The 26873-nt window shown below is 44.4% G+C and overlaps 1 protein-coding gene across 1 annotated transcript in view; it reads left to right on the top strand.

Moving 5' to 3' along the window:
- Positions 1-536: 536 nt before the first annotated feature.
- The window catches only part of NOXRED1 (NADP dependent oxidoreductase domain containing 1), a 282269-nt gene continuing 255932 nt past the window's right edge, over positions 537-26873 (top strand). The window contains exon 1 of the mRNA XM_078659966.1: positions 537-678. The gene's annotated coding sequence lies outside the window, so the exon portion shown is untranslated. The remainder of the gene's footprint in view (positions 679-26873) is intronic.

The raw sequence follows: 26873 nt of genomic DNA, 5'->3' as shown, positions 1-26873 counted from the left end.
GGAAGATAAAACCTCTGTAAACGCCGGCGCTACGTGCCTCCAATTTACCATGCCATGCATACCCACCGTAAAGTAGTTGTACGTAATGCCATCCAGTTGTTCAATGGCAAAACTAGGCCACACAAACGCCACACTTCCAACATTGGAGTCTATTATTTTGCTAATTCGTACGGAGGTAGCGCTCTGCAGTCTACCATGTGATGGTCATCAAAAAGTGGAGGTTCCTTTGAAGCATTTCAAGATGCCTACCGAAAAAAGTGAATGCGTCGTTGTGTAACGTAACCGGTGCTCATGTAAAGCGCTCCCATAACTTCCGGTCGAGTTCGCGCTATAGAAACCTGCAACAACAAAAAGAGAAAAAGATGTCTGCCTTCATCGTTGTTCATGCAAACACAAGAGTTGCGGTCCGCTCTTCGATTGGTGGCCGAGTTATAGTTGTCAAGGAGACGCGTGCAGTCTCAGAAGCCTCACTGTTTCGTCACTGACAGGTCATAACAAATCCGTCCCTTACGAAGTTTTCATTGGCTGTTGCCATGGAGACGTTTACTGCGCTCAGCGCAGCCCGTGTTTAAGGGCTTGCCAACTTTGGTGCCGCGTCTGTCTTTTCAGAGACCAGCGGGCAGAAGCCATCGTGTGAAAGAAGAGCTAGTTTTCGGTTATGTTTGTAATCTAAGAGAGGTGAGCGTCGTTAAAGTTGAGGAGAGATTAGCAATTGTGAGTGAGTACGTTAAATTAGTTAATTTTCCCAAATATGGTCGGTGGCGGTTGTCGCCTGAGTGGCCCATCGTGTGAGGGGAGATGGGTTTCTTTGTGAAGGTAGCAGATCTGGGTTATCAAGAGACGATGTAGGAGAGGCAACATGTACAACAGCACCGCGGGCGAAACACAAATTAACCTAAACTCTGCCTTTTCTGCTCTTAGTCTTTCCCCAATTTTTTTTGATTGACACATAGTCGTATCTCTATTCTCTACCGCTCTCGTCCTTGCCCCAATCATAACTTTTGAGGGGTCCCAACCTCAGGACAGGAGAAAAGAAACCTGAAAGCATGCTGCTTGTCGATCACGCCCACTCACGTGAGAACCCTAGGACATCACTAACCCCATCCTTCTTTTTCTTTGTTATTGTCTTAGACTGAGAGGAGAACCTGCAGTATGAGATTCTACTAGACTGGTGTCCTTGGTGTCCCTGACTTTGTTCTGTGCTGGACACTTAGCAGTCTGGGTAGTAAAGGTTCTTTAAACAACATGGAAGGGTAGTTTATTGACCTGCCAAACTGTCGAAAAATGTCATCCAATAAGAGGATGAAAAGTTTTAGAGGGGTGCACGCTTACCTATAGATTTTTGGTGGTAAGGATTCTGTTTCAGTGTGTTGTCTGCGATTTGAAAGTTTGTTTTCCTCCATCTTCCAGTTTTGTAATGTTTCCCGTTTGCGCATGTGTGTTGAACTGTGTTTTCATTCCTCATATTCAAGCATGACTTTTCACTTTCTCTTTGTCTGCCTTTACATGTAAGTAAAAGTGAAACATCAAAGTAAGATGCTGTAAGCGTTTTCAGTCTGTGGTTTAGTTATTTTTTTTTATGATTGGAGCTGTGAGTACAGGCAAGCATGCTAATAAGATGAATTTTGAGGAGGAGTCCTTTTCTTTTTCTTCCAGGTCACGCTCTCCAGAACCCCCCAGAATTCTGCAACATAGATAAGCAAATTTAGCAGCACGCAAACGGGAATTTAGCGACACAAAAATCTAAATTTAGTGTCAAATAATTTTTTTATAGTTCTACATTGCCTCTAAGTTAAACCTGTCTGCTCTGCTCATAGCTATCAAGGGGTTGAGCTCAGGTTTAATTAGTTACTTTAGTTGTACACCATAGCAAGGATTGTGATTTTTACTTGAAGTGGGTACTTACCATCAAACGTTTCAACGAGAGCCTGAAAAATTCAGCATTTGCTGGTACGCCTCTTCAGATATAAAATATTCAGAATTCATTTTTAGCTATCTGACTTACTAATGGGGCACATTGTTTAAAAATAGAAGTGACCCCCCATTAGTAAGTTAGATGCGACTGGTTAGACTTAAAAACACTTATACAGCATGTGTTTTCGAGGTATGGAAGACTACATCAGTGGTCGAAGGGGACGGAATCGAAATGGCATGATGTGATACGTTTTTAATTTATGAAAACTGTTCCCCTACTTTTTGTGAAAAGACAACCGTCCCGTGATGGTTAATTCTGAAAGTTTTAATGCTTCAGCTGAAGTCTTATTCAGGGAGTCTCTTTGCTGTGAACCCATAGGCGGGCAAGCAGCTAAACAAGAAGCCCGCCTTCTTGCTAGGGCGCCTGCTTATCTGAAAGAAATGAAAATGTATGGAGCTGGTTAATCTGCAAATGTAAAGGGTGCTTAGGAGCTGGTACTGGCTTTAATTGTTGGAATCTCTTGAAGCTTTGTGAGGACAAAGATGTATTCTTTTTAGGTGCTATTGCGAGGTAGATACATGCTTTTAAGGGACAGTTGTATAATAAAAGTACATTACTTACAGTCTGGGTATTACTAAATTCTATATTTTGGAAGCACCATTTTATCTTAAACCTTTTTGAGCATTTTGTAGCAGTCCAATACTGTGTGCAATGCAAGTTTAAAATACTGATTTACTAATTCACAGTGCTTTCTGTGACAGGGACTGCTTAGCACTTAATATTTACAAGTCACTGTTTGCCTTTGCACGAACCAAGATATAATTTTGTGGCTCTCTGGTTACAGACAGACCGCTGCAGTGCATTAACTAATAGAGGTTTCGTAATGTACTATAGTGCATTTCCCACAGATTATTTTCATTTAGGCTGCACATTATTTTATCTGCAGCTACCTAGAGATGAAAAAACTAAAAAAGTTACAAAATATTTTGGTTTTGTAGCCACACCTTTGACCCCGCCTTCACTATAACTGACCCTCGCCCCCTATTGCTCACAGCATCACAGTTCCCATACGTTTTTTTTAATGCACTTCGACCGCTGGACTACATAGACTGGAGCTTGCTACAAGTAATGTTTGTATTAATAGGTAATCGTTTTTACAGTTGTTGTTCTTTGACTTTATTGAAGATTAGTTTTGGTTTCCAAGAAAAGAAAATGTGAGGTAAAAGCTAGCATGGTTTACCTTAAAATGCTTCATTGTTCGTGGCCAGAAAATATCCCTGATCTGTGTGTGTTCACTTTCCTTTAGAAATGTTCCAATTTGCAGCCAAAAACTCGAATTTTGTGGGCACTTTTATAAAAATTACAAGAGTTTTGCAAAAGTGCAGATTTTATGATTTTTTTTGTAACTTGCTATATCCTGAGGAGTCTGCTTTTCCTCCTACTAAGCTTTTAGCCCCAGCTAGATTAGGTAGCCTCTCGAGAAAATCTCCTTCAGCCCCGTGGTTCTCTGAAGAACTCAGAGCTGATAAAGTAAATGTAAACAAAAGGAACGCCTCTGGAGGAAAGAATACTGTCCACTGGCCAAATTTGTCTATAAGGAAGCACTAAAGGAATTTTAAAAAGCATTGAGGATGGTAAGAAGGGACTACTTTTAAAAAAGAATTGCGATTCTCCTATTAACATGCCTAGAGAATCTAGATTTCATTAAAGACACGGAGGCTCACATTATGCAATGACTTTTAATTGCAGATCCAAGCCAGTCGCATCACAATACAAAGGTTCCAATAAGAACACTGAGATAAAGTAATACACAAAACATAGCAAACATCAGCCTCTTTTAAATCAGGCGAAAAAAGATGCAGTAGATTCCAGAAGATTCGAAGTAAAAGACAAACGAGAATGAAGAAGACAACCAGTTGGCTTCTCGGTGATGAAACATCCAAAGTAGCTTAAGTAGAAGGATTACCTGAAAGAAAGGAGACAATGAAAATTGTATCCTAAATAAAAAGGTAATCATAAACAAACAAATCCTGAAAAATGAATTGAACAACCATAAATAACATTTCAATATAAATATAAAATACATTATATTCAAGTGACACTCAGAATATAAATATTACATCCAGAACCAAACAGGGAACGGGATGGGCGGGATAATGTGAGCCTCCGTGTCTTTAATGAAATCTAGATTCTCTAGGCATGTTAATAGGAGAATCGCAATTTCATTACAAGAACGGAGGCTACATTATGCATGTTGGTAGCCCTGTAAAACTACATTAGACATGTGTTCAATAGGTTTACAATAATGTCTTGCAAAGGTATTAGCGTTAGACAAGTCAGCAGCTTTAAGGATATCATCCAACTTACTTCCGGACCAAAGAGACTTACTTGCCATGGCACCTCTAACAGAATGAGCTTGAAATTTGGATATATTAATACCAGCTAGAGACATAACAGATTTAACTCATCTGGCAATCGAGGTGGAGGAAATAGCCTTATGAGGTTTGACAAAGGAAATGAGAAGCTGATTCTCATTAAGCGGTCGAAGGTTAGACATTGTAACATCATAAGCTTTCATACATTCAACTACACAAAGTTTCGGACAAGGGTCGAACCGAGGATAGAAGATTGAGTCAGACATGGTTTTGGTTCTTCTATAGACCTCAAATTTTACTCCAAATAAATTATAGGACCTATTAGAGATCTCCAGAGCTTTAACATCAGAAACTCTATGACAGGAGAGAAGGCAAAGAAGAGTTGCGAGTTTAATAGATACAAACTTTCTGTTCAAAAACAAATTATCGGGCCAGGAAGTGAAGTGATCTAGAATCAAATTCGCATCCCAGAGTGTATCATATTTCGGTTTCGGGGGTCTTTTAATACGAATACTCTTCGTAACTCTACAAACAATTACGTTTTTCCCGACCGTTTTGCCGTAACGAGAATAATACCCGCAGAGATTGTGGATCTATAACAATTGATTGATCTATAACTCAATCCCCTGTCAAAGAGTTCAGCTAAAAAATTTACTACGTCAACGATAGGTGCCTGTATGGGATCGAAATCCCTCTCCATGCACCAACGAAACCAATATTTCCAGATATTGTTGTATCTGTAATGGGTTCCCGGAGCCCAAGACTCTCTGAGGAGAGTAGAAGCAGATGTCGAAAGTCCTGAGACTTCGTTAGATCTCCTGACACTCTCCAAGCAAGAAGGTTCAAACTCCCGGATAGGATCAGAGGGTGAGGATCTCCGTATACGTCTGTAAGGAGATCATCTAGAGAAGGAATCAGAAAGGGAAGATCGTAAGTTAGCTCCAGAACTGTGGGGAACCACGCTTGTGACGTCCAGAAGGGAGTTATCAGGACTAGAGAGCATCGCTCTTGCCTCACTTTCTGCAAGACTCTCTGGATCATTGCAAATGGGGGAAAGGCATATGCACTGATCCCTGACCAAGATTGGAGAAATGCGTTCACTGCTAGAGCACCGGGATCGGGCATCCTGCTGAAGTAAAGCTCTAGTTGAGAGGTGAGACGGCTCGCAAAGAGGTCTATTTCGAATGCACCCCAGCAAGAATTTAGTGAGTCGAAGACAGCGACGTTGAGTTTCCAATCGCTGAAGTCCGAAAGGAATCTGGAATTCCAATCGGCAGATACGTTCGATTTGCCTGGGTAGTATTCTGCTTGGAGGGAAATCTTGTGTTCTAAGCAGAACATCCAGAGTCTCCTTGCTAGGTTGGAAAGGTCGGCAGATTTCGTACCTCCCAACCGATTGATGTAGGCCACTGTTGAAACATTGTCCATTTTCAGAATAACCAATCTCCCTTGAATTGAGTGCTTGAAACACATAAGGGCGTATAGGCCAGCAGTAAGTTCTTGGAAATTGATGTGGTGAGATGACTCCTCCTGAGACCAAACACCACCCGTATTCTGGTCTAGGAAACAAGCACCCCAACCATGAAGGGAAGCGTCTGATTCCAGCACAAAATCCGGTTCTGACCCGAAAATTGCTTTGCCATTCAAAGCATCCAGGTTTTCCAACCACCAGTTCAGTTCTGCTTTGGCCTCCAAATCTAGGGTGATTCGGTCTTCGTACCAAAGTCCGGACCTCAGCGCCCTTCCTTTTATACTTTGCAAGGCCCGATAATTCAGAGGGCCTGGGAAGATCGCTTGAATGGAGGAAGATAAGAGACCTAGAAGTCTTGCCAGTTCCCTTAGGGGAATGTCCTCCTGTCTTAAAACGTGACGCATCTCTTTCTTGATCTTCGAGATCTTTGAAGGAGATAAAAGGAGAAGACACTTGGAAGTATCCAGAGTGAAACCCAGAAACTCCAGTGATTTTGAGGGGGTTAGAATAGACTTCTCTTTGTTGACAATGAAACCTAGACTTTCCAACAGATTCATAACTGAATTCAGGTCGAGGCGAATCTGATGCAGATCGTGGGACATTATCAGGATGCCGTCGAGGTAAATAATAAGTCGTACACCCCGTTCTCTTAAGAAGGAGGCTATTGCTCTCATTCCCTTGGTAAAACACCAAGGCGCAGACGAAAGCCTGAAGGGGAGCGCATTGAACTGATAAAGATGTTTTTTCCATAGGAATTGTAGGTAAGGTTGATGTATTTCCGCCATCGGGATCGTGAAGTAGGCATCCTTTAAATCCAGTTTGACTAACCAGTCTTCTTTTTGAAGAAGGTCTCTCAGGAGATGTATTCCTTCCATTTTGAAGTGCCTGTAAACAAGAAATTTGTTGAGGCCCTTCAAATTTATAACCGGTCTCCAACCTTTTCCTTATTTCTCCACAAGGAATAACGAGCTTACAAAGGTTAGAGAGTCCAAGGTAAATTCCATTATCGCTCCTTTCTGGAACATAGAGGAGAATTCTTCCTCTACTATTTTCTCTTTCTCTAATAAGATAGGAATATCCCTTGGTAGGGAAGTTTGAAACGGAGTTTGAACGAAATCTATGATAAAGCCTATCACTGTGGACAGAACCCAAGGGTCTTGAGTTATTTCCTCCCATTTTTTCGAAAAAAAGTCTCAGCCTGCCTCCCACCTTTGGAGGGATAGAAAGAGAAAGTAAATGAGGGGGACTTACTTGGAGGGTTTGACGAGAATGAAGCTTGTGATCTTGCTCCTTTTGCTCGATTTCCTCTTCCACGGTTGGAGGTGTTGTAGTAATTTTTTTGATATGCACCTCTTCCGAAGGGGCGTGATCTCTGGTAGGGCCTCTTGTTATAGCGGCCGGAAGAAAGGCCCCTTCTCCCGGCCCTTTCAAAAACATTATTGTTGAATACTCTCTTTAGATTCTTCTGGACGTTATCAAGTGATGTAAAGGTCGAAACGTATTTTCCCAATGATTTTAAAAGCTCTTCACCAAAGAGCAGTCCTTTCGGATTTGAAGAAGGCTCCTTCTCAGCGATATCTGAGAGTTTAGGGTCAAGTTTATAAAGGATGAGCCTACGCCTTTCTGCGTTAATGCTTGTATTAGCATTACCTAGGAGAATGAGGGCTCTTTGACTCCATCCCCTTATTAAATCTATATTAAGGGGTGTACCTTTAAGGTAACATTCTTCTGCGGAGTCAAGAATTCTGCTAAGTGGTCCAAGCACATCCAGTAGGCGATCTTGGCACCCTTTAAAAGCTTTTTCTAGGCCTTTTCTAGGATCGTGTCCAAGTCTAAACAGATACTTAATCAATTCCGGATCCATATTAGGGGCATAACATGCTTTTTCATCTATTGAGGGTCTTGAACACTCTGCCCTTAAAATATTCCTTGCCTCTCTTTCAAGAGGGAAGCGAATCCATTTTTTAATAAATTTAGAGACATGTTCCTGTGGAGACCATTGCGAGGAACGAGGATGTTTTAGATTAAGAGGGGAGAACAACTCCTCTCCCAGGGGGTTTAGAATACTGTCCTTCGAGGAAGAAGGAGTTTCGTCCTCCTCATCAAAAATTCCTACATCCCCATCATCTAAATCCAGAACGTATTCTTCTGGATCCATTTCATCATCCTCATCATTATCCGAGCCCTCTGGGAAGTCTTGAGCACTTTGAGATAGTGAGCCGCTAAGGGCATCCAAGGTATTTGGGCCGCGAAGGGCTCCCGATTGTTGTGTGTCATAAGAGACAACTCTATTAGTTGAGGTGCGAAGACCTTCCAAATATTTTGTGGTGTTAAGACCACCAATATTAAAAGAGGTGCTAGGACCTCCCGTGCTCTCATTGGTCTCGGTAACAGTGTGGTTAGTCTTCTTTGTACGTTTAACCCCAACTTTCTCATGAGTAATCACATCAGACACATCTTCCTGAGAGGGAAGTGGTCTTTTATAGGGTACAAACTGAGCGAAGGTCTCTCGCATACAAGTTTTCATTTCTTTTTGAATCATAATGCGAAAATCTTCCTTATTAAAATTAGGAAGTGTTGCATTGTTCATATCTGACTCTGAGTCATTTTCCATCTTGCCCCTTCTTTTTTTTTTTTTTTTTTTTAATATAAATAGAATTTCCAATAATTCACCTCCTTTTTTTTATTTTTTTTTATTTATATAAATGATATCTTTTTTAAGGGCATATATGGCTGAAAACGAAGGCCAATGTATATAAAATGTGGAGTTTATGCAGCAGTAAGAGCGTAAAAGTAGAATAGGATAGTTATTTCTTAATATTTCGAGTTATTTCTTAATATTTCGATGGATACAATGACGAATCGATGATCCTCCTGTGAAACGCGGTCAAAACAGCTGATTTCCAACTGTCGGTGAGTGAGGAAAGTTCCTAGGCGGGACACTCACGAAACGTGACGCTTGCCAAGGAACTTTCCTCTAATGCGCGTCCTGCCATCTTTGCGATCGGAGATCACAGAGTGGAGGAAATGCGCTCAGTCTATCGTTTCCAGCAGCGGCGCTCGGATCAATTACCCTGGCAAGTACAGTGCTTAAATCAATTATTCAGGGGCAGCGCTTCACTCGAGGAACAGCGCGAGGAGTTCAGCGCTCGTTTTTTCACATAAGCGCCAAGGTTAACTACAGCGTAAGGCACTCAACACACGTTTCTTTTTTAATTTTTCATTTTTAAATGTTTAACACAAGCGCTAGGGGTAACAGCACGAGGAGTCCAAAAAAGCTCCTACAAGGTTCAAAAACCGTGCAAGGTTCGGGGGAAAAAACGGCAAAAAACGGCAATAATGAGCATAGAGAACAAAGAACCTGAAGGTTAAGGCACACATTTATGATTTAACTGTAGGGAAAAGGCGTATTAAAAAGACAACCTGAAAAACAGAGGTTATACAAGAGAGGGAGAGGATGTTGAGAAATCCAGCAAAGACATTTTCAGGTTAGTAAGTTCCTTCACTAAGCCAATTGCTCTGGAGAGTAAGGTAGCCCTCTCTCCCTAACTATGTGCAAAGCTTTCGGACTTCTTTGAGAACAAAATTCAAAAAGTCTAACACTTTTAGGACTGGAATGGACCCAACTGAATCTGAAACAGTGAAAAACTGTGAAGACGAGGTCAACTTTTTTGAATTTCTCCCCATTTCACTGCAGGAACCCGTTGCAGAGATCCTGAAATGTAATCTGGGTCCCCAGAGGATCCTTGCCCCACTAAACTGTGAAGGTCACTAGCTCACTTGATCAACCCCATCCTGAATCATGTATGGACCACCTCACTCACTATGGGCATCTTTACTGATTCCTGGAAACATGCGCTGTTACTGCCTCTCATGAAGAAGCCTAATGTAGACCCAGGAGAGCTCAAGAATCACCGACTTATTTCACTGCTGCCAGCACCAGCAAAAATGCTGTAAAAGGTGATTCAGCTCCAGCTGACCAACTTTATTATTAATCATTAGCAACCACAAGGGCTGTCCGACAACCCTGAACCAGGGACAATCAGTCTATACACCTAAGAATTGGTTCAAGGGAAAGGTCGCTTAAAATGTGCAATTCAACACATCAAATTTAGAGTTGTAAACAGTAATGAATAAAAGAAGAAAAGTTAAGAAGCCCTCCAATCAGAAAGCTCAATATTTTCAATAACAAAAGTTATTATTTATTACACATAGTAAAAATCTCTAAAACAGTTACGCTCAAGACAAGGTGCTGGTGTACAAAAAAACATATCACAAACCAGACAAGTGGCAAACAAAAACATTACATGTTACACTAAAGGAACAACATAAACAAAAATAATATGACGTATAATTTTGGCCACAAAAGCGTCGACGGCGTTTCGACCGCTGTGTTACTACACGGTCATCTTCAGGACTCACAATTCACTTGAGCGTTACAAGCCTGTTTAAAAACCAATCGGACCAATCTTCCATTGATGGTCGTCCACAAGAGTTCTAAAGATATATGCCCCAGAAGTAATTTGAACAGATCACACTGTGTCGTGGGCAATTAGTTCAATCATTCCATGGTGTCCAAAATCCACCATAATTACCGCCCATTTAATCGGCGGCTCAATCCAAGTTCCCGCAGAGATCGTTCGGGACATGAATTATGCCCGCTGCATAATTCATGTCCTGAAGATGACCGTGTATTAACACAGCGGTCGAAACGCCGTCAACGCTTTTGTGGCCAAAATTATACAAGAAATAGATTTGCAGCGATGTGCGGCACTCCTTTGGTATATGCAAAGGTAAATTGGTTCTTACGGATTAACTGGCTTCTGGGTGCCACTGGGTGGACCCCCCCTGACCTCGGGGGGAACAAGATTTGAACAAAACAAGTGTCCGTGTCGAATCAAACGACCTTGTGCCCTTTGTGGCACTCCTGTAAGGAGTGAAACTCTTTATAGTTCAAATAAGTCGAAAAATCAAGAGTCAATGAAAATCATCTGGAGGTTTAATCAATGGTGTATATCCCGGATTAGATTCATCAAGATGGGATCAAATATAAAGACTTTTCATTGACAGTTCATCATTTAACAGTTTATCCGATTATGGAACCTGCATCCCAATGCATTTCGGGACTCGTGCCCGTCTTCAGGGGACTGGTTCACAATCTGTAAATAAAGTATATGGTATTCAGGAGTGGATACTCACACTCAAGCAACAAAATGATAAGGGGTGACTTTAAATGGTAAACCAACATTAGAACCGGTAATAGACATAGTGGCAGTATGCCGGGTAAAAGATGTGCAAAGTCACGTGGACGTGTACATTCTCGGGCGTTATCGGTAGTGAGTTCTCAAGACAAGTGGAAAACCAAAAGGAACAGTGCTAGACGTTGCGAAGCAATGTGACAAAATAAAGAAAGTACAAAAGTTTGGAAAGCGTGCTCATTGAATTTGGAGGAAAACCGCGAGTGGTTCGACAGTCAGGATCACCTGCATGCATTAAAGTGCATTAATCCCGCTAATGGTCACGGGATTGCTGAGAAGTTAAAACAGTGAATTCACGGTTGATTACTCTTACCGGGGAACGAGTAGAATTTCGTGCTTCTGTCTCGAAGTTGGCAGCGTAAGTGTCTGCTCAAACGCGTGATAGCGGAGGGTGCATAGAAATAGGACTGCGGTGGTGTCGGCCATGATGGAATGGTGTATCGTCGTAAAGTTGAAGGTGGTGTTAGCAGTAAAGTGCATGCTGGTATACGATGTTAAAAAAAGAAAAAGGGTGCGTGGAAAACCCAACTCAAAAGTGGACTAAATGTTGGTGAATGGAAGTGTTAATAAAGTTGATTGATGAGAGTTAAAGAAAGAACGGTGACAGGAGATTCATGACAACGGATAACAGAGTAAATGCGAGGGTATATGACACATATAAGACCACAAGTGATGTTTTCACACTCTCGGGAAACAAGTATACACAAAATTCAGAAATGTTGGGAAAAAGACGGGATAATAAGGAAAAGAAGGGTGGAGTAGGCAGAAGAAATCAAAAGTAAAGGAGGAATGCGTAGACAGATCATAGGAATTTTTCAAAGGAAACAACTATATTCCATCCGGCCAATAAGACCTTTCGGTTGGCATGCATCAAGTCTCTTAACCCAAATTATTTCACGCTGAAGGAGTCTTTTCTTGTTATCAGTCCCCTGTCTAATAGGAACAATCTCCAAAACAAGGAATCTCAGTTGGCTCACATTATGTTGGTGGGAGATAAAATGTGCGGCAAGTGGTGATTTCAGCATTTTGTTTCGAATAGTACTTTTATGTTCGGTAATACGAACTTTAATTTTCCTTTCGGTTTTTCCTACGTACGGGAGGCCGCACGGACATTTTAGCAGATATATGAGGTTGGTTGAGTCACATGTGGCATTCGTAAACAGTTTGATAGTTCTACCTGATCATGGATGGTTAACAGAACTGCCTTTGATCACATTGTGGCAATGACTACAGTTCAAACATGGTTTCGTCCCAGTGTATATGGTCGTCGATTGTCTCGGTGTTGTGTCCAATACATTTTTCAGGTTTCTGGAACGTTGGGATGCAAAAAGCGGGGGAGTCCCGAAATGCATTGGGATTCACGTTCCATAATCGGATACACTGTTAAATGATGAATTGTCAATGAAAAGTCTTTATATTTAATCCCATCTTGATGAATCTAATCGGGGATATACACCATTGATTAAACCTCCAGATGATTTTGATTGACTCTTGATTTTTCGACTTATTTGAACTATAAAGAGTTTCACTCCTTACAGGAGTGCCACAAAGGGCACAGGGTCGCTTGATTCGACACTGACACTTGTTTTGTTCAAAATTATACAAGGACACATTATTTTTGTAATGCCACTTGTCTGGTTTGTGATATGTTTTTTTGTACACCAGTACCTTGTCTTTAGCGTAACTGTTTTAGAGATTTTTACTATGTGTAATAAATAATAACCTTTGCTATTGAAAATATTGAGCTTTCTGATTGAAGGGCTTATTCACTTTTCTTCTGTTATTCATTACCGTTTACAACTCTAAATTTGATATGTTGAATTGCACATTTTAAGCGACCTTTCCCTTGAACCAACTTTATTAATAAGCATGACATTCTGCATGACACGCAGTCCGGATTTTCGGGCCGTATTTAGTACTGAGACAGCTCTGTTGGAGGTGGCAGAGTCAGTAAGAATGGCTGCGGACACAGGTGCCTCAGCAATGCTGTGCTCTTGCATCTGTCCGCGGCCTTCGACACGGTGGATCATCACATTTTACTAGCCAGACTTAAATGTGCAGGACTGGGAGGGATGGCTCTCTCTTGGCTACAGTCCTATCTCAGCAACCATACACAAAGGGTTTCTCTACAACCCTTTAAGTCTGAAGCCAAAGCTCTGAGGTGCGCAATACCACCGGGCTCAACCTTGAGCCCTCTACTTTTTAATGTATATTTGGCTCCCCTTTTCTCACTCATTTCCAAATGGGAAGTAAAGGCGATTTCTAACGCGGATGACACCCAGCTGGTGTTCTCCTTCAATGAATGAACCACAGAAACCTGTGTTATGGGGTGCACTATCCACTGGCTCACTATCACGTGATGCACTATTCTCTCAGTTTCATATGTACTTTTCAATCCAATCGTATTAAAAGATATTTCGAATAAATTTTTCATCAAAAATTAAACATATGATTGTTAATCATCACATTGCACAATCAATATAATAACAGCAAAACAAAAGTTAAACAAAAGTTAAACAAATACACAAGCATAAAACAGTTGTGAAGTTCGCCAATACTTCAATTTTTTCTATAAGCGAAGATGGGCTTAGGAAATGGGCAATTCAAATCTTCTAATAGATGCCAATTCTTTAAAACAGCTTGGCGCAACTTGTGGGTGTCGGGACAGAACGTTGTGACACACACCATTTTGTTCATCGGTGGGCGTTGCTTAAGCTGCAGCAAGCATTCTCTCTACGTATACCAAAGCATGAGGATGTTATGTGGCGTAGTTGGGTCGTGAATGTGAGGTCCGTATCCCATTTTACGCCCAGGTTTTTTGCCGTGGATGAGGGAGTAGGTGAAGGTCCCATTTCATCCGGCCACCACAGTCTAGCCGCCTGGGGGGGATGTCTTGCCGAAGAACTGGATCTCTGTTTTCTCTGCATTGAGCTTTAGCTTGTTGTGGTTCATCCAGCTGGAAATTTCCTTCATGCATCCCATAAATCTAGCAAAGGATTCCACAGAGTGATCATTGAAGGAGAACAGGTAATCTAGATATACACAATTATAATAATTTGCACTCCTTTTTAAATCACTTTAAACCAATATTCAACAATTACATCTGGTGCAGACCCATATCTTGACTAGCCCCAGTCAAGTTAGTATCAGTAAATGAACCACAGAAACCTGTGTTATGGGGTGCACTATCCACTGGCTCACTATCACGTGATGCACTATTCTCTCAGTTTCATACGTACTTTTCAATCCAATCGTATCAAAAGATATTTCGAATACATTTTTCATCAAAAATTAAACATATGATTGTTAATCATCACATTGCACAATCAATATAATAACAGCAAAAGTTAAACAAAAGTTAAACAAATACACGAGCATAAAACAGTTGTGAAGTTTTCCTTCTCCAAAAAAAAAGCTTTTATTCTTATTTTTCTTTTTCCATCATCAAATACGTATGTTTGAAATCTTCAAACAACTCTCCACAAATCAACATATGAAGACATATCCCAATGCATTTCGGTGTGCACCTTCGTCAGGGGAATGCTCTACAAGTAACATAAAAATGTTTCACTATACATAACAAAATCGTGAACTGTTAACATTTTCTAATCAAATAATGCATTATAAGTCTTTTAATCTATTTAAGCAGAAACCAGAGAATTACCAGCTAGGTTCTCACATTTAATGTGTTACCAATTATCATGCTCACAAAAGTTCACCAGTGTCTAAGAAATCAAAAACATCAAAGAACGACAGAACAAAACTACACCATGCACTGTCAGTGCCCAAAACGATATTCACCAGAAAAATGTTTGGGCCTTAATCTGTAGCCTTACGTCCTCTTTTCATTAAATACACCTCACATATAAAAAAGGAGCGTGGCCACTGCCTGGCAGGTAGATATATGCAATCTTAAGAATGGGTGTAGCGGCACCTACAGACACACTACATGCTCTGTTATTAAAGTTTGTTTAGAGTGCATACAACACATGATTACAATAATGACCCTTAATGTGCTCGCCGTACTTGTGACATATATGCGATTTAAATCAGCGTTCAAATGAACTGGACTGTTTTAATATTAGTGTTCAGATATGAGTTGCTAATAAAGTTTTGAGGTTTTTTATTTTTTTTTATCTCAAACTCGGCGCGTAATTAAAATAGTCACAAAAGAGATTTTCTGCATCTATTCATTGAAAATGACACTACGCAATACGCTCGCCCTGACTTTATATGCACTTCATATAATAAATATAATTTTCTTGTAGTGTAAGTTCGAGGACACTACAAGTCCCATCATGCCCTCTTTTGGAGGTGGGCTTTAAATACAGGAAGTGCCTGCGCGGCCATCTCTTGGGAGAAAACTTTGATCACACCAGTGGCGTGCTGTTATTTCAGAGCAGGTAAATGCCAGGACATGCTTTTGGTCAATTTAACGCTCAGAATCTGTTTGAATGCTCAGACTTTTAGCTACAAGCGCTTACACTCATTTTTTAGTTTTTTTGCTAACACAGGACGGACAATTGAGAGCATTTTTTCAAAAAAAATTCAGAAATTTAAAAGGGAACAGAAATACACCATTAAGGTAGGCGAAATTACTCCTGCCCATTCTGGTATATTTTTTTAATAATGCATGCACTATGCGAACAATGTAATCATCAGGCCCACCACTAAAACAACTTTCACTATTGTTTTAGGAGCTTATCCGCTTGGTGGTAGACTACATATAAGTACGCCGGTTGGCGGCAGTCGACAATAGCAAGGTATGCTTTATGTAGTACTGGGTTACGCTTTAGTAATGAAACCACGAGCTGGTTTGAATTACTAATATAAAAACTTCTCAAAATTTCTTGTAGCTTGTCCTGCCTGGCCACGCTTAAAATAATTGGTTTGAAACCCCTTTACGCCTTAATGCCCTGCTCTACTTACAAACAAGTTTGGTATGTAGCAATTTTCTTTCTCAGCCCATTGCCTTAAAAGAAGTTTGGTTTTGAGAAGTGATGAGTAAAATATTTTCTTTGCATCTTGCAGATACAAAGAATAAAACAGCCCTGATGTAAATGTAAATGTACAGGAATTTATATAGCGCAAATCACCGAGCGGTTTCTAAGCGCTTGCTTAGGGAACCCGTCCTGGTATTCCCCTGTGAGATAACCCCGGCAGGGTATCCGCAAGGTGAAAGCCAGGCATCCCGCCGCGAGGGGCCGTTGTGGTGATTAAGCAAGCTATTGCCCAGAGTCGCAGAGTGTGAACCCGTGAATCAAGTAGGCACCGGAGCGAGAATTGTCGAGTCCATGGACATTTTAGGACTCAAGACCCCACCGAGCCGGGAATTGAACCCTGGTCCCGGGCTGACCTCTGCTTCCAGGTCTGCCTCCTCTAACCAGTGAGCCACACTTCTCCACAGAGAGATCAGCGACATTGTGCCTGATCTCGAAACGCGTCGGCACTTTCATAGGTGGAATAAAATGTAATCTTCACGATACTAGGACCGGCTGGTCCAGTATTGATTTGTTTAAGAGCCATTCTTTGCTTATAATTCCCCCTTGGATTGGTTTTCTCTATATTTTTCTCATTTTTTGATTGTAATGTTTGTTCTAATGTTGTTTGCGATGTATTCTTAGTTTATTTGTAATGTTTGATGCAAGGAATTTTCTTTTTTGTATTGTGTAAAGAATTTGTTTTTCATGTATGTACAAAGTATTTATAGCTGTGTAAATATTTAATGTATTGTTCGTTTTCTGTCATGTAGCTTGTTATAACTTGAAAAAGATTTAAAAAAAAAAACATTGACACTAAGTAAATTGTCGAGGGTGATCACAATAAATTGATCGTTCCCTCTCAAGAAGCTTGTGGAGATTTTGTGGTTCGGGCAATTTGTGTTACATATTGATATACGTAGAAGCTGGAGGACATTTCTACACCTACTTCCTGAGAACTGCAGACAAATTATTGTACATGCCTCAGTAACGTCAAGGTTGGATTATGCGAGGGGGTGGAGCTTGCTCGAGACCAAGATGGACGCCTGAGTCTTGAGCTCCGCAATGCTGGCACAAAATCCTTAAAAATCTTGAGCCCTGGAGACGCTGGGGGCATCCCTTCTCAGCTGTGGTTGCTGAGTAAAGATCCTAGACCCCTCCGGTTGCGCTGAGAAGAGGATTGCGGGCGGCTGTGTCCGACTTGGGAGGAGCCGTCCCGGGGTGCGACTAGGCAGACAAGCACCGGCCTTGACTTGACAGCCCTTCCCCACGACGTCGCCCTGCGTGCGGCCGGGGCCCGGGCGGGTCGCCCGGAGCTGCGGAGATCATCGGAGGCGCGGAGCGGGGCGAGCGACCCTCGTATTGCAACGGCGGCAGTATCGTCATTGTGACTGCTCTCCGCCCGCCCCGCAAGACCTTCGGACTGCTGTGGACGGCGGCGGGGCCTTGCTAAGAACTGGCGGCGTAATAGAGGTGTGCCGAGGTCGCCGCGGAGGAGGTGCGGCGGAACCCGGGGCTGGAAGGCGGGGTTGTCCCTCCATAGAAGTGTACCTGTGCCATGTTTGAGCTCCCACCGGCCCCCCAGGAGACGACGCGGCGAGGCGGGAGGGGCCCCTCTCCCCGGTCCCGAACAGGGGCGGATCTGTCGACCTGGGTCCCCCTGCGGTGAGGCCTACCGCTGGGGAGTTATTCACTGTCCACCCACGGAGAGCCCAATACCGGGACGGCAGTGGATGCTGAGTGCCTGTGTATGTGAGACTGGGAGCCTAGTGTCACGTTGAAGGTGCGGGGCGAAGTCGGGAGCCACGGCCCCTGGTGTGGAGCCCAGTACGCCTGGCCCCGAACGTGGCGCTGGTGGTGCTGATGGAAGAGTTCTGAGTATCTTGTGCACTGCGCCAACATCATGAGGAGTGCTTGGGAACTGTGCCTGGGGCTGCAATTGCGGCGCAGCTCGCTGCCTAAAGTTACCGGAGTGGTCAGCGGAGAGTGGACAAGCCCTTGGTCTGGGCTTCTGCCGCGGCGACGAGATGGGGAAAACGGACCGTGGGCAGTCCAAATTACCATTTGCGCAAAAGAGCGCTAAACCTCAAGACAAGCCTGCTGGGGAGGGTAGCCGGTCCTCCTCCCCGGTGGAGCAGGAGCAGGACATCAAAAGCATCTTGAAGTCCATGGAGAAGGGGTTACAGGATGGTATATCGTCGCAAAGATGGACGCGCTCACGTACAAACTGGACAGAATGGGCGAGCGAATCGATAAGCATGCGGAGCGCCTCGACATGTCGGAGAGGAGGATTACAGAGGTGGAGGAGGCGCAAACCACCATGGATTCTAGCCACAAGCAACTGGGGAAGGTGATACAACTGCTCCAAGATAAGACCGAGGACTTGGAGGACTCCCTGAAATGACCCAAACCGGTAAGATGGAGGCTTTCATAGAACGATTACTGACCCCTGCTGGGGGCGGAGGTCTTCTCCAATGTGTTTATCATTGAGCGGGCGCACCCTTCGCTGGCTCCGAGACCGAAGACGGGGGCCCCACCACGACCCATTATTGCGAAGTTCCTCAACTATAGGGACAGGGATGCGGCCTTACGAGCAGCCCGAGAAAAGCAGACGTTGACGTATGAAGACTCGAACATCTCCCTATATCCCGACTTTACTGCCAGAGTTCAGGAGGCGAGGAAACACTTTATAACAATGAAGAAGCAACTGCGGGACCAAGGGCTGGACTATGCGATGCTATATCCGGCTAAGCTGAAGGTCAACAGAAACAGGCAGTCTCATATCTTTACGGGCCCAAGAGCATTGCAGAAGGCTATGAAAGACTGGGCGAGATAGCAGCGGAAAACTCCGGACCGTGAGGCACCTGAGGAGGCCTCTGGTGGTGGAATGTACGACCAGGACTGAGGGACTAGGAGTACAGGTATTTTTCCAGGTTCTTTGGGGTGAGGTGCCTTGAGTATTTGCTGGTCCGTGTGGACGGCATGCGGAACATTGACACTGTTGGGAGCCGCCCCTGGCGTTGACAGGAGAACTAGCTGTTGGCTGGAGGAGACGAGAAGAGTGTCAAGCACTGGGCTTGTCTTTTTGACTTTGACTTTTGGCGTAGAGCAACCACCACCCGCATGTGGTGACATTGAGTGGGGGGGAGTTGGTTGGGAGCGGAGGGGGAGGGTGGGTAGGCCTGGAATTTGGATGCTTCGTGACCTAGTTGGGGGCGGTCTGCTGTGGGTGGGCTTTTGGATGGGGGGTTTGTATGGTTTAAGTTTTTAGATGCCAGACTAACACTGTTGGATGCTCTGTCATCGACAGCAGCCTCCTCCAGAGCTGTGGTGGAGTTACAGGGCGATCTGGAGGCAGACGGGTACAGTAAGGGTACCTCTGCGGCAGACTGGTACGGTAAGGGTACCTCTGCCTGGCACAGTAGGGGTGCCAGAGCCAAAGACGTGGAGCCGCTGGGAGGTTCCGGGAAAACCACGACGGCGCCCCGTTAGTCCTTCGGGCGGTTGGGGGCCTGACCAACCGGGGGTGTGCCATACCACGCTCCGCTTGAAAAGGGCGGGAGTATCACGTGATCCGGAAGGGGAGCTACAAAGGTGCTGGACTGTCCGGGCATCGACCCACCATGCCGGCTGGTCATTAGGCGGGCGGGGCAGCGAGGGGCTGCCTGCCCTGGATCGCCCGTAAGATAACCACAAAACTGCATACTTTTGTTGTATGTAAATAAACCTGCAGCAGTTCTTTTCCCATAAACAATATGTCCGGTGTAATCATTATATGAGCAAATGCAAAATGTTTGGGGGGTGCGGATGACGGTGTGGGCATATTCTGTATTTCGGTGAACACTGCGATCCACCATGGTCGCACCATGCGCTTGACCGCTTGGATGTAGACATTAGGAATGAGGCACTTAGAGCAATGACGTGGAATGTTCGAGGGCTGAACGATTTTAGGAAACTGCGTAAAGTCTTGAACTACTTACAGAGACATCATATTGATTTAGCGCTGTTGCAGGAGACACTTGCCCGAAAACAGCCCAAGGTTGCAGGCTAGGGCCCTAAAGGGGCAGAATAACACGGCAGGCTTCGGGGGGTACTGACTTGGGTGAACCAGAGATCGGAACACACTTTGAGAATGTTATGTGCTGACGCAGGGGGCCGATATGTCATGTCACAATTCATGGGAAGGGGGATGGAACTACTGGTGGTTAATGTATATAATGTATATGGTCCAAACTACGACTGCCCTGAGTTCTATCAGCAGCTAGCTGTAGCGGCGCGGGAATTTCGTGGCCTGGATGTGGTATGGGGAGGGGACTTCAATATGACCCGCTGCCCGGAGTTGGACAGATCGTGCGGCCTGGACAGGAGACAAGCTAAAGCGGCCAGAGAAGTGGACAGGTTACTAATTAGCGAAGACCTCACGGATGTGTGGTGTAACTTATACCCGGGTAAAGGGGGGTTCACGCACTACTCTGCCTTCCATAACATACATACTCGTATTGATTACTGGCTCGCCTCTACGAGACTTCTCCCTCTAGTGCGCTGCTGCCAGGTGCTCCCTCGCACTCTCTCCGACCATTCCCCGGTCCTGATGACACTCACAACACCGCAGAAAGTAATACCACCATTTACATGGAGATTCCCACCCTATTCGCTCCAAGACGCACAATTCAGAGAAGAACTACATGAAGCGATAGAGACATGTTTTGAGATAAAATATAGGGTCAGTAGATAGCTTCACTACGGTTTGGGAAGCATTTAAGGTTTATATTAGGGGAGTGGCCATGAGTAAACACTCGGGGGTGCTCCGCTCTATTCGGCAACGTTTGGCATACCTGGAGGGGCAGGTGGCGGACTGTGAGGGGCGACTGCTATATGATGACACAGACGAGACCCGAGAAGAACTTAGGGGGTTAGTGGCGGAGTATCAGGCGGAGGCGGACGCAGAAATTAAACATCTGGGGAAGTACGCGACAGCTAGAGTGTATGGTGAGCGGGATAGGCCTGGTTCGGTGCTGGCAAACCTGGTTAGGCAACAGAGGCGGAGGGTAACGGTCACAGCCATAAGGTCGAAGGAGGGGTACCTGCTCACAGCAGAGGAGGAGATTTTGTCAAGAGTTAGGGAATACTATGCGGAACGTTGACTCCCGGGGGTCGGGTGGTGAGGCGGACATTCTGGATTATCTGGAACACATTAAACACCCATTTTTATCGGACGTCCATAGAGAGTTCTTAATGCTCCCTATAGAACATGATGAGATTCGTGAAGCCCTAGGCGGGATGAAGGCAAGCAGTGCACCAGGGTCGGATGGGCTTACAGTGGGTTTCTACAAGACATTCCTAGAGGTACTGATACCCCACCTATCTGCCTTATTTGCCGATATGAGGAAGACGGGTGTGATGCCTGCTTCTATGAGAGAGGCATTGATAGTGGCCATCCTGAAACCGGAGAAACCTCCTGATGTGTGCAACTCCTACAGGCTGTTGTCGCTCTTGAACGTTGACGCTAAAATTTCCGCGAAAATACTTGCGACGCGATTGGCTTTGCTGACCCCGGAGTTGGTGGTGCCTGAGCAGGCCGGCTTTGTGGCAGGTCAGAATATTACGTACAAAGAACTGTGTTTGGTGCTCTCCAGCACACTACCCAGGAACGGAAGGCAATTGCAGTGTTTTTAGATATGGAGAAGGCCTTTGACTCGGTGGAGTGGCCTTTTATGAGAGCGGTACTATCGAGACTGGGACTAGGTCAGGGGTTCCTACAGATGTTGGCGGTTCTGTATGCAGATTCGTTGGCTCGTATTCGACTGGGGAACTGTGTGACGGAGCCGATTCCTATCCGGAGGAGTACACGCCTTGTCGCCCACGCTCTACGCACTTGTCGCGGAGCCGCTGGCTTGTGCGATGCGGGAATATCACAGTCATCGAGGGCTGAATTTTCCTAATTACCGTTTGGTCATCTCGACCTATGCGGACGATACCCTACTATATGTCCGAGAGCCGGAACAAAACCTGGCGCCGCTCCTGCGAGAGGTGGTGCGGTTCGGGGCCCTCTCGGGGTTAACGGTCAATTGGAACAAATCTATTGCGTTCCCCCTGGCTGCGACTACTGAGCAGTTCGAGATGGAATATCCCTTGAGGTGGACCACTGACTCGGTGCGATATCTAGGTATACAGCTGCACACGGACCCGGAGGTGGTTATGCGCGAGAACTACGGGACTGCCATAGCGAGACTAGAGGACAACGTGAAAGCTTGGGTAGGTCTCCCTCTTTCGTTGGTAGGTAGGATCTCGATAATGAAAATGATAGTTCTGCCTAGATTGCTGTACTTATTCCTTAATATTCCTATGGTCTTACCGAAATGTTTTTTTAGTCGTCTTAAATCTTTGATGATAAAGCTGGCATGGGCAGGGAAGCAGGCGAGGGTGCAGTGGAACGTTTTGGCTTTACCATACCACCTCGGAGGGCTGGGCGCTCCGGTCTTTGAACTATACTTCCGCGGCGCAGAGGGGCACATGTTCACAGTTGGATGCACGACAGGGAAAATGCGCAGTTCGTACAGCTTGAGAGGCTTTATGCAGCCCTGAAAGCACTGCCAGCTATAATATTTAACACAGTTGACAGACGTACGGGTTTGCTAGATTCATTGAACTTGCCTCGTCACGTGTGGCAGGTGATTTTGCAATATTATGCTGGGGTGCTTCTGTACTCCCCTATGATGCCCATTGAATGGATGGTTTGGCTCCACCGTGCGCTGAAAAGGGGGTTATCTCGGCCCTGAACGACTTGGGCATAATAACGGCTAGCGACATGTTTGAGGGGGGTCGCTTAAACCGTTAGCTGACGTAATCACACTAGAGGCCGCACCAACTGGGCTCCAACGCTACCAATACTATCGAGTTAGAGAGGCATGGCGGGAGCACCTTGGAGATGACTTAATGGAACCTCCAGAATTGTTAGAACTCACGCACGTGATTAAATCGCCCTCCCCGAAAAAAATAGTATCTGCCCTCTATAGGATGACCATAATGGGTAGAGCGACAGGGTATAGTAAGGCATGCCTTGAGTGGCAGCGAGACTTGGAGATGGAGGTTGACGACGACATATGGCAATACTGTTGCACCAACACAAGGCGTATTTCCCTGAATGGGAGACACCGGTTAATACATTTCAAATTCATCAATAGAGTTTACCACACCCCGGAAAGACTGTGTAGATTTGGACTACGTAGTGATGCGACTTGCGATAGATGTGGGGTTAGTGGTGCAAGGTTCTTCCACTTAGCCTGGGAGTGCCCGGGGGTGTGACAGTACTGGGAGAAAGTGTTTCGGACTATGGGCAAATATTAGATGATGAGCTTCCCCTGTGCCCTGCCCTTGCACTGCTGGGATACTCGAAGCGTCTGCCGAAAGCACAGAGACGCTTAGTGGACATGGGACTGTTGCTGGTGAAACGGAGGCTGGCTATATGTTGGATGAGGGGCCCGCTACCTAAGATAGAACACTGGGATGGGGATTTGACCTACTGCTGCACACAATCGGAGAATTACAGCGACCTTTTACCACTGAAAAGCAGGCCCAAAAACTTTTGGGGGTTGTACTTAGATTATAAAAGCCGTCTAGCTGCGACAGTGGATGGGGACGAAGGGAGCGCTGAAGGCCGCACTGCTGAGCCACATGCAGATGTTGCTTTGGCCACTGTGGTGGCATAATTTAGAGGGGATTCTTGTTGCCTCCGGTAGTTGGGATCGACATCACGTCAGAGGTTTCCGATCAGTTCATAGCCAATCGGGCGCAAAGAAGATGTATAGGATAATGCCATGGATTCACGAATCCTATAGCTGCAAGTAGGGCATCTTTTGTTGTTAGTTATGTATAATTGTTGGAAATGTGACAGCAATTTTTAAGAATGACATGTGTCTCAAGCTGGGGTGAGCTACATTGATTTGCATTCAACGCTGCCCGACCTCTGGGATGTGGGCTGAAAGGCTGTGTTTGTCCAGTGAGCAGTGGGTTCGCTCTGGCCTCGGTGAGGCGCGACACTCTTCGACTGTATGTACTATCGCTGTCACGGTTGAAAATAAAAAATTAAAATAAAAAAAGGTTGGATTATGCGAATAGTCTCTACTTGGGGCTGCCGGTCTATCTGATCAGGAGACTACAGATGGTGCAAAATGCGTCTGCGAGAATAATCAGAAGATTACCATTTCAACATCATATCTCTCCGCATTTAAGACAGCTTCATTGGCTGCAAGTGGCGAAACGGTTAGTGTTCAAAGCCCTAACGATAGCCTTTCGAGCTCTTAGAGGAGAGTTCTGAAGTGGGTACTAAAAAACAGAATTTGAAGGATATTAGTTAACACTATGTTTACCATGGAGTTGGCTGCCCCTCTGACTTCCAGACCTGAGATGCAAAGGTCTATGATTTACTTGTCTCTGAAGACGAGAGGTGGAAGTTCCCACTTCTGAGCAAAAAAGAAAATATATTTAATGAGAGATTTTGCCTGAAATCATGTCAATAATTCCTAATAATATGGGGTTTCCCATCGAAGAGTTGCCTAGTAAGTCTGCTGAATCTGTTTTAAGACAATAGGCTCCTTCCTTGAGTCTTTCTTTCTTCACCATGCTCTGGGTGTGATCCCTAGGGAATGGTAGGATCCAGGCCAGATTAATGCGCCAAAATGTATGTCAAGACTGTATCCTACTGACAATCTGAATAAAACTATTTCAGGGTTAAGTTTCTGCCAGTTCTCTGGTTGCCAGTGTTCTAGGCTATTCTATTGGTGAGAACATAATTTTGGTAGAACGCACACAAAGGAAAATTGACTCTGCATTGGTGAAGGCATAACATTTTCCCATGAGGGCAGGTACATACTTCAGCTTTGCCACAATAGCAGCACATAGAAACCTGTTTTTGATTGATTGGCGACGCAGCCCCGAAATCTGCTTTTTATATCTACATTTTGAATAAATCAAGCTCTGCGGATCAGAGTTAAAGGATAAATGCAATTTTCTAACAGAAAAAGAAACATTCTTCTTTCTGTCAACATCCTTCTCATTCTTTGTCTTCATCTGCCCAGGTTTTTGAAAGGTGTTCTTTGCCTCAATTTTCCAGTAAATCTCCTCTCTTCCAATATGAGGAAACAGTGTGACAGGACCTTTCTGGGACATTTTGAGCAGAAGGGCTCCTAACAAATCTCAGTGCCCCTGACTATGCCGATGATGGCCTCTGGTTGCCAGTTAGATGCTGGATTAAGCACTTCAGGTCCATCTCGGAGAATCTACCTCAAATGTTCATATACTGAGATTTGTCAAGGAAGGTATCACATGGAGTTCTCTTCCATTCCTCCAGATTCTCGGACCATATTTTTGCTGTGCCCTCAGAATTCCATCAACAATTCTGCAATTCCTTTAGCAGAACAGTCTGTTTGAGAAGAAAGCCATCATTAGAGTTCTGCAGCATGGGGTGAGATTCTTCTTTATTATCTTCCTTGGTCCAAAGATGACAGGAGAATCCAGATTATAATCAGGGATCACATCTTTATCCGACAAAGCACATACACTACTTTGTATTGAGAATTATATCAAGGTACATTGCAAAGTGCATGTGCGCAGTGTCTAACATCTAGCAGCAATAATGAAAGTGCATTTAATTATACCAATTCGATCGGTCTAATATCGCAACTTTAAAAAGCAAAAAAAAATAACACATTTTGTTGCGAGTAACATGAGGGAACATTTTTAAATGGTTTCATATTTTGCACCAATCACAAAAACCATTACTCCAAATGGATGGTAAAAACATTCTTGAAGGAACTACCTACCCAACCCCCAAATTTAAAATACATACAGAAAAGTACCAACATTAAGGAGCAATAGATAAAGTGTACCTGTGCAGAATCTTACAACTAGCAGCAGTAGTTTTCATTTGATTGATTTGATTTATAAATTTGTATAGCGCGCGTATGCCCAAGGGCGTCTTGGCGCTGGAATTGGCAGGACGTTGGAGTTGGCAGGACCTGGTGTTGCTGATACGAAATTAGAGCAGAATCAGTTGGAAAATAGCCATGTTTTCAGCAATCTTCTAAAAGACATGAGCGACGTGCTGCTCTTTATCGAGATTGGCAGGAGGTTCCAAGTGTTCGTTGTCCCCAATAGGAAGCTTCAGCCCCCCCCCCCCCCCCCCCCCCCCCCAGCGAACCTGCTTGAACTCGGGTATTAGTAACAGTTTGGAATGAGATGATCTTCATTTTCTGGCTGGCATATACCATTTCAAGTGCATCCTCAAAAAGCCAGTGGAGGTCACTCAATCAATGGGAGACTGGGTCATATTTGGGTATGCCGAGTATTAATCTAGCTGCAGCATTCTGCAATCTCTGCAGTTTTAGTAAGTACTGGGATTATATCCCCACATATAGGGCATTGCCATAGTCCAGTCTGGAAAGGGCCATGGGTGTGAAAAGTGTTTTTAATGCATCCGGGCGAATGAAAGGACGGATCTTCCTGATCATCTTTAAAATACCACAGAAGGTGGAGGCAAGCTTGTTAATCTGACAATCAAATTTCAATCTGTCATCAAAGACAACACCTAGGTTTTTAACCTTAGGGACTGGAATTGGGCATTTGCCCAAGTTGGCCGGCCAGCATCTCGGAGACCAGAAGGAAGCGTTGGATCCTAGCTGCAAGACTTCCGTTTTTTCGCCGTTCAATTTTAGGCAGTTGGTCTGCATCCAAGTATTTACCTGAGACATGCAGTCGTTAAGACGATCAGCTGTCTCTTCCACGTTATTAGAGACTGATACCACCACCTGCGTGTCATCAGCATAGGAGACTACCGAAAAACCATACTGCTTAATGATCGAGGCCAGAGTAGCCACA

The sequence above is a fragment of the Lissotriton helveticus genome, chromosome 9 (assembly GCF_964261635.1).
Source record: "Lissotriton helveticus chromosome 9, aLisHel1.1, whole genome shotgun sequence".
NCBI classification, from domain to species: Eukaryota; Metazoa; Chordata; class Amphibia; order Caudata; family Salamandridae; genus Lissotriton; species Lissotriton helveticus.
Note: the sequence above shows the minus strand (reverse complement) of the source record. Positions and strands in the feature narration are given on the sequence as shown.